We start from the raw sequence: 14,014 nt of genomic DNA, 5'->3' as shown, positions 1-14,014 counted from the left end.
AAATACTACCATACTATCAAAATATACTCCACAAAGAAATTCACTCGGATGCAAAATTTTAGTCCAACCAAAATACACTCACTAGTAATCTTTCACTTAAAACCTCAAAACTATCAAAATCAATCACTTTCCAGATAATTCACTTGTAAACTTTCACTTAAAACTTTCAAACATAAATTCAAAATAGCACTAAGACACTACCACACTATTCAAATACACTCACCAAACAAATTCTCTGTCATGCAAAATTTCACTAAACACTTTAGAAGTTGTACAGTTTTTTTCTGAAATGGTATGGAAGACTAGTTTAATTTCACACTCAAATGTCCATTATATTCTGATTTAAGGTATCTTTACCTTAAAATGTGTAACTGGCTGGTCGAACATTTGCTTATCCATGGAAATTCATTCTCCCATGCAATCTGGTATTTGCGTTCATGTTTTTGTCATTTGGTATTTGGTTTAGTGGCCATGATGAATGACTGCTTGTAAAAAATGTCGGACAGCCTGGGTGAATCCTACATTACGGAAGTGACTGTCGTTCTGTTCGTTGATTGGTTAAAAATCAGTTGATGTCAGCAGTGTTTCGCATACGATTCTGATTGGACATAATCGGGAGTATTTGTAACTTGGCGGAAGGGATTTCCCAAAACCGGGAGATTATCCAGTTTTTAACAAATACGATCGGGAGGCGGGAGACGGAGGCTAAAATCGGGAGCCTCCCACCGAAATCGGGAGGGTTGGCAAGTATGCATGTACGTATGGACTTTCTGTGGTTTGGGCAAAACCCTAGTTCTGCGCAAGTGCAACACGATGACACTAGAAAGCATGGTCAAGCTGCATTGGTTGACTAGGGTAAGATGTTGAGCCACTATCCATACACTGCCAGATAAAGCTGATTTGGCCTAATCATTGTCCAACATCTCAACAGCTCACAACATGAGATGAAAGAATGATGCAAAGACCGCATTATTTTCTCAAATGTATTCAGTGTATTTTTTCATTTACAAACCTACAGTTATGTACTCAGGCTGCCAGTCAGTGTGTGGACCCCCCCTTGAAAAATCCTAGCTACGCCCCTGTAAAAAATGAATCAATTGCTAAAACCAGAGGTGGACAAAGTACCCAACTTCTTTACTTAAGTCAGAGTACAGATCCCACTGGTCTAGAATTGGTAGAGTTCAATTACATTTGGGTTTTTTTTCTTGCCATGGACTCAACTTATAAGCTCAGTCCATATATTTCCAATAGGGTTGAAGTCAGGACTTGTTTTAAAGTGCATATCCTGGATCAAATTCATTTTTTTTTATGTGAAAGTATGTCCCTTTACACACTCATCCAGAAGGGTAATTTTGCACAAGGCCATCTGTCCACAGCAGAAAAATTAAAATAATAAAATGCGTCTGGAAAAATCCCAAGGGAGTCTGGAGCCAGATTCATGACGTCACCTGCGGAAGCGCCAGCAGGGTTTCAGTGCACAGCCTGTGTAGACCAAGTTTAGCAGCTCGCGATTTTGCATTGAAATATAGAATTGTCACCTGAGCGCAATGTTACTTCATCTTTGGATGAAGAATGTAATGTTGCTACACCCTCCTACGATACATCTGTTAACCATTTTAATAATTACGTGATAACGTTGAAGACATTTGCAGAAAACCACCAAGTTGTTTTCTCATAAACAAACCAGCACTGATGTAGGATTCAGAGGGAGGCGTGCCGCACGTGACGTCACAAAAAATCAATGTTTGCCGGGAAATCCAAATGCCAAGTTTTTTCAGAGGCGGACCAATTTGCCTCAAATGGCTTGATTTCAACTGAATTTTTCTGGTATTGCGCAAGGTAAAAAAATTGCACAAAATGCAAAATGTGACAGATATTTGACCAAAGTTTAATATAAAATAGGAGAATTACATTGATCTTGCTCCTGAATTTACCTGTGATGTGCACTTTAAGCTTAATATTAGCCTGCTTTATCCTCCACAACCAGCTCTGATGTGTGTTTGGGTTCATTGTCCTGTTGAAAGTCTCAAGTCGTGTTCAAGTTTCTGATGGATTGTACTGAAGAATATTGAGGTAGTCCTCCTTCTTCATTATTCCATCCACTTCATGCAATGAGCCAGTTCCACTGGCAGTAAAACAGCTCCAGAGCATGATGATCCTATCACCACCACCAGCTGGTACAGTGTCCCTCTGTATATGGTGGTCATTGTTGCCAAACAACTCAGTCTTTGTCTCATCTGACCATACAGCTATCCTCCAGAAGGCTTTTTCTTTGTCCGTGTGGTCAGCTTCAAACTTTAGTTAAGCTTAAAGGTGTCAATTTTGGAGCAGGGGGTTATTTCTTGGATAGCAGCCTCTTAGTTCATGGTGATCTGAACTGTAGACAGTGATCCATCAGCTTCCAGTTCATGGCAGGGCTGTGCCATGGTGGTTCCCAGGTTGTTCCTGACCATCCAAACCAATTTCCTTTCAGCTGAGGGTGACAGTTTGGGTTTTCTTGAAGCAAAGTGGCTTGGCAAAGTGACTACACCTCACAATTGTTAGGACTGGGACTGTTTTGGCCTCTAGAGGCCGCTGTTATTTCCATCTTGTCATGTTTGTTTTGGCCTCTAGAGGCCGCCACTGTGTTTTTGTGTTTGTCTTCATTGCCTGTTTCCTGCCCCACCCTGTTCCTTAATTAGTGTGTGTATAAATACCCCTCTGTTTGTTCCCTTGTCACGGAGTCTTTTTCCTATGCTATGCCTGTTAGTGCTAGTTCCCTCTGTTCCATGGTCCTTGCCTGTGTCTTTGTGGTTTTTGTACTTTGCTTTCTTATTTTTGGACTTTGAACATTTGGATATTTTTTATTTTCCCTTTATCTTCTGAGCTTTTGGGTTACTTTTGTTTTTTGCCGTGGTTTGTACATATTGTAAATAAACTTTTTGATACTTTTCTACTTCCGCCTCATGCCTCTGCACTTGAGTCATCCCCCTGGTGGCCTAGTGGGGGTTTGCTGGATTATCACACCAGCGAACCAGGTTCGAATCCCAGCAAAACCCTAACAGAAAGACTCCGTCATGGCCGACTCAGCAGAGGCTTCTTCATCTGTCTACCCGGCCAACCTTCAGGGAATGATGGCTGCGTTACCACGCCTCGGATCCACCATGGACACTCATGGATGGACTCTCGCAAGCCAACTTGAGACCCTTGCTCGCCACTAGGTACTGCTTCAGCAGATTGGGAAAACCCTGGCACAGCTGACTTCTCTGCCCCCATCTCCTCCACCTGCTCCTGCTCCAGTGCCTCCCGCCATGCTGCCTTCTTCACCTCACGAACCCAGCCTTCCTGCACCACAGAGGTATGACGGCAAGCACAGTGAGTGTCGAGAGTTCCTTACCCAGTGCCAACTCACCTTTGAGCTTCAGCCTACCACCTACACTACGGATCGCCGCAATATTGCCTTTGTGATAACCTTGTTAGCTGGTAAGGCGCAGGCCTGGGCCACTGCTATCTGGCAGAGACAGGGACCCGAGTGCTCTGATTTCCAGCTGTTTACTGAGGAGATGCTTTGTGTCTTCGATCAAGCAGACATCAGTAAAGACGCAGCCAGAAAGCTCATGTCCATCCGGCAAGGGGGAAGCGTCGCAGACTACGCCATCTCGTTCCGGACGCTCGCAGCAGTAAGTGGATGGAACGAGACTGCCCTGGTGTCAGCCTTCCACCATGGTCTGTCTGACCCCATCAAAGACGGTCTGGCTTCTATCGGATGCCCTAGTGACCTCAAAACACTGATCTCACATTCTACTCGTCTGGACAACAGGATGAGAGAACGCCGCCAAGTCCTGAGCCTCCCCGGCCTCCCTGCCTCTACCTGGAGCCCGTCTACCTCCTCCAGTGACTATCCAGAACCCATGCAAGTGGGTCATACTCACCTCTCCGCATCTGAGAGGGAGCGCAGAAGGAGGGACAAGTGCTGCATCTACTGTGGCAAGCCTGGTCACTTCCAAGCATCATGTCCCGAACTCTCGGGAAAAGGACCGCCCCGTCCAGCCGAGGGAGGGTTGTGACGGGGCCTACCCTCTCTCCTGAACTTCCTGGCCAAGGAGTTTACATCCCGGTCTCCATCTGCTGGGGTGAGTCCGTCCACTCTTGTCAAGCCTTGTTAGACACCGGGGCGGCTGGAAACTTTATGGATGTTCACTTTGCCCAAAGTATCAATGTCCCGACTGCACCTCTTGAAGTCCCACTGTCTGTGTCTGCCCTGGATGGCCAAGCCTTAGGTGACGGAAGAGTCACCCAAGTAACTTCTCCAGTCTTCCTCCAGTCTCAAGGTCACAAGGAAGAAATATCCCTGCACCTGATTCCTTCACCAGAGTTCCCAGTGATTCTAGGCCTTCCTTGGCTTACCCGCCACAACCCTCACATAGACTGGGTAACAAGCCAGGTTGTGGAATGGGGCCCTGCGTGCCATGCCTCTTGTCTGCTCTCTAGCTCTCCTGTGTCTCCTGCCAAGCCCCCTGATCTCACCGAGCTATCTCAAGTTCCCACAGAGTACTGGGATTTGAAGGAGGTATTCAGCAAAAGCAGGGCCGCCGTTCTTCCTCTGCACCAGGCCTACGACTGTGCCATCGACTTGCTCCCTGGGACTACCCCTCCTCGTGGTAGACTGTTTTCCCTCTCTCAGCCAGAACACAAGACCATGGAGGAATACCTCAAAGATGCCCTGGTCTCTGGGTTCATTCGACCCTCCACCTCACCTGCTGGTGCCGGCTTCTTCTTTGTCGGCAAGAAGGACCAGGAGGAGGATGCGGGGGTGCCCTCGGTCAACCAATATGTGAGACGGTGTCGCAAGACCTGGAGCAAGGTCAGGAAGACCCTCATCCAGACCTCCAGAACCAACCAGACTCAGGCCAACCGCCATAGAAGACCTGCCCACACTTTCTGCCCTGGGCAGCGGGTTTGGCTGTCCACTAAGGACTTTCCGCTGCGGGTGGAGAACCGCAAGCTTGCTCCTCGCTACATTGGCCCCTTCAAGGTGGTGCGCAGGGTGAACCCTGTCGCCTACCGGCTCCAGTTGCCCCGGACTCTGAGGATCAACCCCACATTCCATGTTTCCCTGTTGCGGCCCGTACTGACGTCCACGTATGCCCCTGCCCCTAGGAACCCCCCACCCCCCCGCATCTTCCAGGGTCAGACTGTGTTCACCGTGCATCGCCTGCTTGACTCCCGCCGGGTCCGCAGCGGGCTTCAATATCTAGTAGATTGGGAGGGCTATGGCCCTGAGGAACGCTGTTGGGTCCCCGCCCGGGACATTCTAGATAAAGGACTATGCCGGGACTTCCATTCGGCCCATCCGGATCGCCCTGGGAACGTCAGGAGACGCTCCTGGGGGGGGGTCCTGTTAGGACTGGGACTGTTTTGGCCTCTAGAGGCCGCTGTTATTTCCATCTTGTCATGTTTGTTTTGGCCTCTAGAGGCCGCCACTGTGTTTTTGTGTTTGTCTTCATTGCCTGTTTCCTGCCCCACCCTGTTCCTTAATTAGTGTGTGTATAAATACCCCTCTGTTTGTTCCCTTGTCACGGAGTCTTTTTCCTATGCTATGCCTGTTAGTGCTAGTTCCCTCTGTTCCATGTTCCTTGCCTGTGTCTTTGTGGTTTTTGTACTTTGCTTTCTTTTTGGACCTTTTTGAATTTTGTTTGTACCTTTTTTGAGATCTTCTGAGCATTTGCATTTTTGCCTTTTCTTTTCTTATTTTTGGACTTTGAACATTTGCATATTTTTTATTTTCCCTTTATCTTCTGAGCTTTTGGGTTACTTTTGTTTTTTGCCGTGGTTTGTACATATTGTAAATAAACTTTTTGATACTTTTCTACTTCCGCCTCACGCCTCTGCACTTGAGTCATCCCCCTGGTGGCCTAGTGGGGGTTTGCTGGATTATCACACCAGCGAACCAGGTGCAAAACCCTAACAACAATAACTTGCATACAATTGTTTGAACTGATCTTGGAATTTTCAGTTGTTTAGAAATGGCTCCAAGAGACATTCCGGAGTTGTGTACATCTGCGATCCTCTTTCTCAGATCTGCACTGAGCTCCTTGGACTTTCCCATTTTACTGTGTGTTGGTCAATCCAATGAGTGCTGTAAGCAAACCCTTTTTATGAAGGCACAGAGAAGCTACCAGCTGTAGTCAATCATGATCACTAACAGGAAGTTAAGATGCCTTGGCAAGATAAAATAAATTTTGGAAGTTTCAGCCCCTCTGAATTAATAATCTAAGTGAGCGTATGTAAATTTTTGAGCCTGTATGTATAATTTTGACCCTGTGTTGATTTCAGAAAACCCAAAGAAAATAAAACTTGTGCACCAAATTCTAGTGTTTTTTTTTTTTTAATTAAAGATGTATGCTGTACAATCATTCTGCCACAGAAAAAGAACAGTTCAAAGAAATTACTGAAAGCCCAAATATTGCCATGGCATTCATATCCAAGACGACATTCATGTCACTGTATGTAAACTTCTGACCACAACTGTGTATTACACACACAGCCTAAAGATTAGAGAATCAGCACTGATACCAAAAGGTTGTTGGTTTGATTCCATGGACCAGCAAAAGTGCCCTTGAACAAGACACCTGACCCCCAACTGCTCCCCAGACTGCTCTGGGTATGTTGATAAGAGTGTCTGGTAAAAGCTGTAAATATGTAATATATCTAGTATTTACAGATAGAAGTATTTACAGATTTGATAAAATGTTATTCAACATCAAAAATGCTGTTGGAGAGAAAGCTGATATATTTGCCAGGTTTCCGTCCCCATCTCCCACCACAGGCATTTTTCTGCCTTCAGCTTGACTTTCTCAACCATCAGGATATGACTGTAGAATCTGGAAAAACTGGGGACAAAGAGAAATAATAATAATAATAATAAACAGAATTTATGACCCCTCATGAAACATAGAAATTAAATTGTTTCCTTTGCTATTTTACTTTGCTATTTACATATAAAAGTACGTTAAAGTAAATATCAAAGTAAAACAGAAACAAGGAACAGAGGGACGAGGACACTAAGAACGTTTTCTGCACAGTGCTGACAGGTGACTGTCGAATCCACAAATGGCTTTGATATTTACTTTTACACATTTTTATTTGGCAAATTTTTTCTTTTTTTTTATCCAAAGAGGCCTACAAATAAGGCAGAATACAGAACAATACAAGCATTTCGCTGTTAAAGGAGCCGACAGCATGACGACAGCATGACGACTGCACTTTGTAATGAACACAGCAGAACAAAAGATGATATCGGGAACAGAGAGAGTGTTAGGGATCAGAAGGTCTTCAGAAAAAATTGTCTTCAATCAATTAACTGCCTTCTTGATATCAAACAGCCGTTTTGATAATTTTCAGTCAGGATTTCGTGCCAATCATAGCACTGAAACAGCGCTGATTAAAGTTATAAATGACATACGTCTTAATACTGATACAGGCAAAACATCGGTCCTGGTATTACTGGACCTCAGTGCAGCTTTTGATACTGTTGATCACAACATACTGCTATATCGACTTGAACACTGGGTTGGATTGACTGGTAAAGTTATCAATTGGTTAAAATCATATTTAAAAGATAGAAGCTTCTTTGTTACCCTGGGAAATTGTTCCTCAACATCAATGCCCTTGACCTGTGGTGTCCCCCAGGGGTCGATTCTTGGACCATTACTTTTCAACCTTTATATGCTCCCACTTGGGCAAATTATCAATAAAAATTCAATTTTGTATCACTGCTATGCAGATGATACCCAAATTTATTTTGCTCTATCACCTAATGATTATGCCCCCCTTGAATGTCTCTACCAGTGTATCGATCAAATCAATAGCTGGATGTCACAAAATTTTCTTCAGCTGAACACAGATAAAACAGAAGTAATTCTATTTGGAAAAAAAGATGAAAGACTCAGGATTACCACTATTCTTGACACAAAAGGGATTAAAACTAAAGAAATGGTTAAAAATCTTGGTGTTTTCATTGACAGCGAGCTAAACTTTGACAGTCACATGAAAGCAATCACTAAAACGGCATTTTATCACCTAAAAAACATTTCCAAACTAAGAGGACTTATGTAAAAACATGATCTGGAAAAACTAACACATGCCTTCATTTCTAGTAGGGTTGATTACTGCAATGGCCTTTTCACAGGCCTGCCAAAAAAGACCATCAAACGACTTCAGCTGGTTCAAAATGCAGCGGCGAGGGTTCTCACACGAACAAAAAGAACAGAGCACATTACTCCAATTCTAAGGTCCCTTCACTGGCTTCCAGTAAGCTACAGAATTGACTTTAAAGTATTGCTGCTGGTATACAAATCTCTAAATGGTACAGGGCCCAATTACCTCTCTGATATGTTGCAGCGGCCTAACCCAATCAGATCTACCAGATCGCAGCAGAAAAATTTACTATTAAAACCAGTTGTTGAAACAAAGTGTGGTAAAGCAGCTTTTAGCTACTATGCAGTACAGTTATGGAACCAACTGCCAGAGGACATTAAAAATGCTCCTGCTGTTGGCAGCTTCAAATCTAGGTTAAAGACCAAGCTGTTTTCAGATGCTTTCTGTTAAATAATTAATATTTTTACATTTTTTATAATCTTTACTTTCTCTGCATGTTTTAAATTTACTTTAACTTTATTCTATTTTATTCTGCTAGTTTTTTTTCTTCTTTCTTTTTCTCCTTTTTCTTTTTGGCATTTTAATATTTTATTTCTACTACTGTTTAATTCTTATTATTTTCTTTTAATTCTTTTAATTAATTCTTTTAGAATAAAGATAAAATTATTTTATGTAATTTTATTTCTCTATTGTTTATTGTTTTTGTTTTTACTTCTGTAAAGCACATTGAACTGCCATTGTGTATGAAATGTGCTATATAAATAAACTTGCCTTGCCTTGCCTTGCCTTCAGTTCACCAGCATTCTGCTCTTTGGATTGATCAGAGATGTGAGGAGTCTGATTCATCTGAGGTTAGGATCAATGCTGATAAAATCAAGCTAACTTGTCAAAAAAAAAAAGCCACACAAAAACGATCATCATCAGAGACTTACACCCTTCCTTAATGCTAGCATGCTAACATGCCAAAGCAAGCGTGCTAGCATGCTAACAACTAACATGCCAACATACCATGCTAACAGCAAGCATGCCAAAGCTAGCCTGCTAACAGCTAACATGCCAACTGCTAGCATGCAAACATACAAAAGCTATGGCATACATGTTAACAAGCATGCTAACAGTTAACATGCCAATAGCTAACATGTGAATAGCTCCCTTCCCTTCAGCTAGCATAGCCCCCACCTAGCATACTAATAGCAAGCATGTGAACAACAACCATGCTAACAGCAACCATGCTAATTACAAGCATGATAACAGCTAACATGTTAATAAGCACTATGTTAAGGCTCGCTTCCCTTCCTTTCCACTAGCCTGCTAGCATAGCCCCCACTTAGCATGCTAATAGCTAACATATTTAACAACAAGCATGTTAACAGCTAACATGATAATAGCTAGCATGTGAACAATAAGCATGCTAACAGCTAACATGCTAACAACAAGCATGCTAACAAGCCCCCACACTAAGGCTCCCTTCCTTTCCCTTCAGCTAGCCTGCTAGCATAGCCCCCACTTAGCATGCTAACAAGCCCCCATGCTAGGGCTCCCTTCTCTTCCACTAGCCTGCTAACATAGCTCCCACCTAGCATGCTAATAGCTAACATATTAACCCAAACATGTTAACAGTTAACATGATAATAGCTAACATGTTAACAACAAGCATGCTAACAAGCCCCCATGCTAAGAATCCCTTCCCTTCAGCCAGCCTGCTAGCATAGCCCCCACCTAGCATGCTAACAAGCCCCCATGCTAAGACTCACTTCCCTTCCCTTCAGCTAGCCCGCAAACAGTCACACTCCAAACTCCACTATGGCCAAGACCAAAGAGCTGTCAAAGGGCACCAGAAACAAAATTGTAGACCTGCACCAGGCTGGGAAGACTGAATCTGCAATAGGTAAGCAGCTTGGTGTGAAGAAATCGACTGTGGGAGCAATTATTAGAAAATGGAAGACATACAAGACCACTGATAATCTCCCTCGATCTGGGGCTCCACGCAAGATCTCACCCGGTGGGGTCAAAATGATCACAAGAACGGTGAGCAAAAATCCCAGAACCACACGGGGGGACCTAGTGAATGACCTGCAGAGAGCTGGGACCAAAGTAACAAAGGCTACCATCAGTAACACACTACGCTGCCAGGGACTCAAATCCTGCAGCGCCAGATGTGTCCCCCTGCTTAAGCCAGTACATCTCCAGGCCCGTCTGAAGTTTGCTAGAGAGCATTTGGATGATCCAGAAGAGGATTGGGAGAATGTCATATGGTCAGATGAAACCAAAATAGAACTTTTTGGTAAAAACTCAACTTGTCGTGTTTGGAGGAGAAAGAATGCTGAGTTGCATCCAAAGAACACCATACCTACTGTGAAGCATGGGGGTGGAAGCATCATGCTTTGGGGCTGTTTTTCTGCAAAGGGACCAGGACGACTGGTCCGTGTAAAGGAAAGAATGAATGGGGCCATGCATCGTGAGATTTTGAATGAAAACTTCCTTCCATCAGCAAGGGCATTGAAGATGAAACGTGGCTGGGTCTTTCAGCATGACAATGATCCCAAACACACTGCCCAGGCAACGAAGGAGTGGCTTCGTAAGAAGCATTTCAAGGTCCTGGAGTGGCCTAGCCAGTCTCCAGATCTCAACCCCATAGAAAATCTTTGGAGGGAGTTGAAAGTCCGTGTTGCCCAGCGGCAGCCCCAAAACATCACTGCTCTAGAGGAGATTTGCATGGAGGAATGGGCCAAAATACCAGCAACAGTGTGTGAAAACCTTGTGAAGACTTACAGAAAACATTTGACCTCTGTCATTGCCAACAAAGGGTATATAACAAAGTATTGAGATGAACTTTTGTTATTGACCAAATACTTATTTTCCACAATAATTTGTAAATAAATTATTTAAAAATCAGACAATGTGATTTTCTGGATTTTTTTTTCTCATTTTGTCTCTCATAGTTGAAGTGGACCTATGATGAAAATTACGGGCCTCTCATCTTTTTAAGTGGGAGAACTTGCACAATTGGTGACTGACTAAATACTTTTTTGCCCCACTGTATACACACACACACATACGTACATATATACATACATACACACACACACACACACATATATATATATATATATATATATATATATATATATATATATATATATATATATATACACACATTAGTGCATCTCAAAAAATTAGAATATTGTGAAAAAGTTCAATATTTTCCATCAGTTATATAAGAAAGTGAAAATGTTATTATAGACTCATTACACATAAACTAAAATGTTCAAGCATTTTTCTATTTTAATTTTAATCAGTATGGCATACAGTATAAAAACATAAAAAAAACCATCTCAAAATATTAGAATATTTCATTTCGAGTTTGAGTAAAACAGTATGAACACAGTGTATCTCTCAGTCTAGTTCAGTACACACAACCACAATCATGGGGAAGACTGCTGACTTGATTGTTGTCCAGAAGATGATCACTGATGCCCTCCACAAGGAGGGTAAGCCACAAAAGGTCATTGCTGAAAAGGGTGGCTGGAAAAGGTGCACAAGCAACAGGGATGGCCGCAGTCTTGAGAGGATTGTCAAGAAAAGTTGATTCAAGAACTTGGGAGAGCTTCACAAGGAGTGGACTGAGGCTGGTGTCAGTGTATCAAGACCCATCACGAACAGACATCTTCAAGAAAGGGGAGACAACTTTCGCACTCCTAATATCAAGCTACTCCTGAGCCAGAGACGATGTCAGAAGTGTCTTATCTGGGCTAAGGAGAGAAAGAAATGGACTGTTGCTCAGTGGTCCAAAGTCCTCTTTTCAGATGAAAGTACATTTTGCATTTAATTTGGAAATCACGGTTCTAGAGTCTGGAGGAAGAGTGGAAAGGCACAGAATCCAAGGTGCTTGAAGCCCAGTGTGAAGTTTCCACAGTCTGTGATGATTTGGGGTGCCATGTCATCTGCTGGTGTTGGTCCACTGTATTTGATCAAGTCCAAAGTCAACACAGCCATCTACCAGGAGATTTTAGAGCGCTTCATGCTTCCATCTGCTGGCGAGCTTTTTGGAGATGCTGATTTCCTTTTCCAGCAGGACTTAGCACCTACCCACAGTGCCAAAACTACTACCAAATGGTTTGCTGACCATGATATTACTGTGTTTGATTGGCCAGCCAACTTGCCTGACCTGAATCCCATAAATTCTATATGGGGTATTGTCAAGAGGAAGATGAGAAACACCCGACCCAAAAATACAGATACGCTGAAGGCCGCTATCAAAGCAACCTGGGCTTCAGTAACACCTCAGCAGTGCCACAGACTGATCACCTCCATGCCACACCGCATTGATGCAGTAATTCATGGTAAAGGAGCCCCAACCAAGTATTGAGTGTATAAATGAATATACTTTTCAGAAGTTGGACATTTCTGTATTGTAAATCTTTTTTTTGATTGATCTTGGGGAATATTCTAATAATTTGAGATACTGGATTTCTGATTTTCATGAGCTATAAGCCATAATCATCAAAATTAAAACAAAAAAGGCTTTAAATATTTCACTTTACATGTAATGAATATAGAATATATGAAAGTTTACCTTTTTGAATTAAATTATAAAAAAAAGGAACTTTTTCATGGTATTCTAATTTTTTGAGATGCACTAGTATATACACACACACACACACACACACACACACACACACACACACTACCGTTCAAAAGTTTGGGGTCACTTTGAAATGTCCTTATTTTTGAAAGAAAAGCACTGTTCTTTTTAATGAAGATCACTTTAAACTAATCAGAAATCCACTCTATACATTGCTAATGTGGTAAATGACTATTCTAGCTGCAAATGTCTGGTTTTTGGTGCAATATCTCCATAGGTGTATAGAGGCCCATTTCCAGCAACTCTCACTCCAGTGTTCTAATGGTACAATGTGTTTGCTCATTGCCTCAGAAGGCTAATGGATGATTAGAAAACCCTTGTACAATCATGTTAGCACAGCTGAAAACAGTTGAGCTCTTTAGAGAAGCTATAAAACTGACCTTCCTTTGAGCAGATTGAGTTTCTGGAGCATCACATTTGTGGGGTCGATTAAATGCTCAAAATGGCCAGAAAAATGTCTTGACTATATTTTCTATTCATTTTACAACTTATGGTGGTAAATAAAAGTGTGACTTTTCATGGAAAACACAAAATTGTCTGGGTGACCCCAAACTTTTGAACGGTAGTGTATATGTGTATACAGTTAGGTCCATAAATATTTGGACAGAGACAACATTTTTCTAATTTTGGTTCTGTACATTACCACAATGAATTTTGAACAAAATTCAGATGCAGTTGAAGTTCAGACTTTCAGCTTTAATTCAGTGGGTTGAACAAAATGATTGCATAAAAATGTGAGGAACTAAAGCATTTTTTAAACACAATCCCTTCATTTCAGGGGCTCAAAAGTAATTGGACAAATTAAATAATTGTAAATAAAATGTTCATTTCTAATACTTGGTTGAAAACCCTTTGTTGGCAATGACTGCCTGAAGTCTTGAACTCATGGACATCACCAGACGCTGTGTTTCCTCCTTTTTAATGCTCTGCCAGGCCTTTACTGCAGCGGTTTTCAGTTACTGTTTGTTTGTGGGCCTTTCTGTCTGAAGTTTAGTCTTTAACAAGTGAAATGCATGCTCAATTGGGTTGAGATCAGGTGACTGACTTGGCCATTCAAGAATATTCCACTTCTTTGCTTTAATAAACTCCTGGGTTGCTTTGGCTTTATGCTTTGGGTCATTGTCCATCTGTATTATGAAACGCCGACCAATCAGTTTGGCTGGATTTGAGCACACAATATGTCTCTGAATACCTCAGAATTCATCCGGCTGCTTCTGTCCTGTGTCACAT

The sequence above is a fragment of the Neoarius graeffei genome, chromosome 5, assembly GCF_027579695.1.
Source record: "Neoarius graeffei isolate fNeoGra1 chromosome 5, fNeoGra1.pri, whole genome shotgun sequence".
Taxonomy (NCBI): Eukaryota; Metazoa; Chordata; class Actinopteri; order Siluriformes; family Ariidae; genus Neoarius; species Neoarius graeffei.
The sequence above is the reverse complement of the archived record's forward strand: the minus strand, read 5'-3'. Positions refer to the sequence as shown.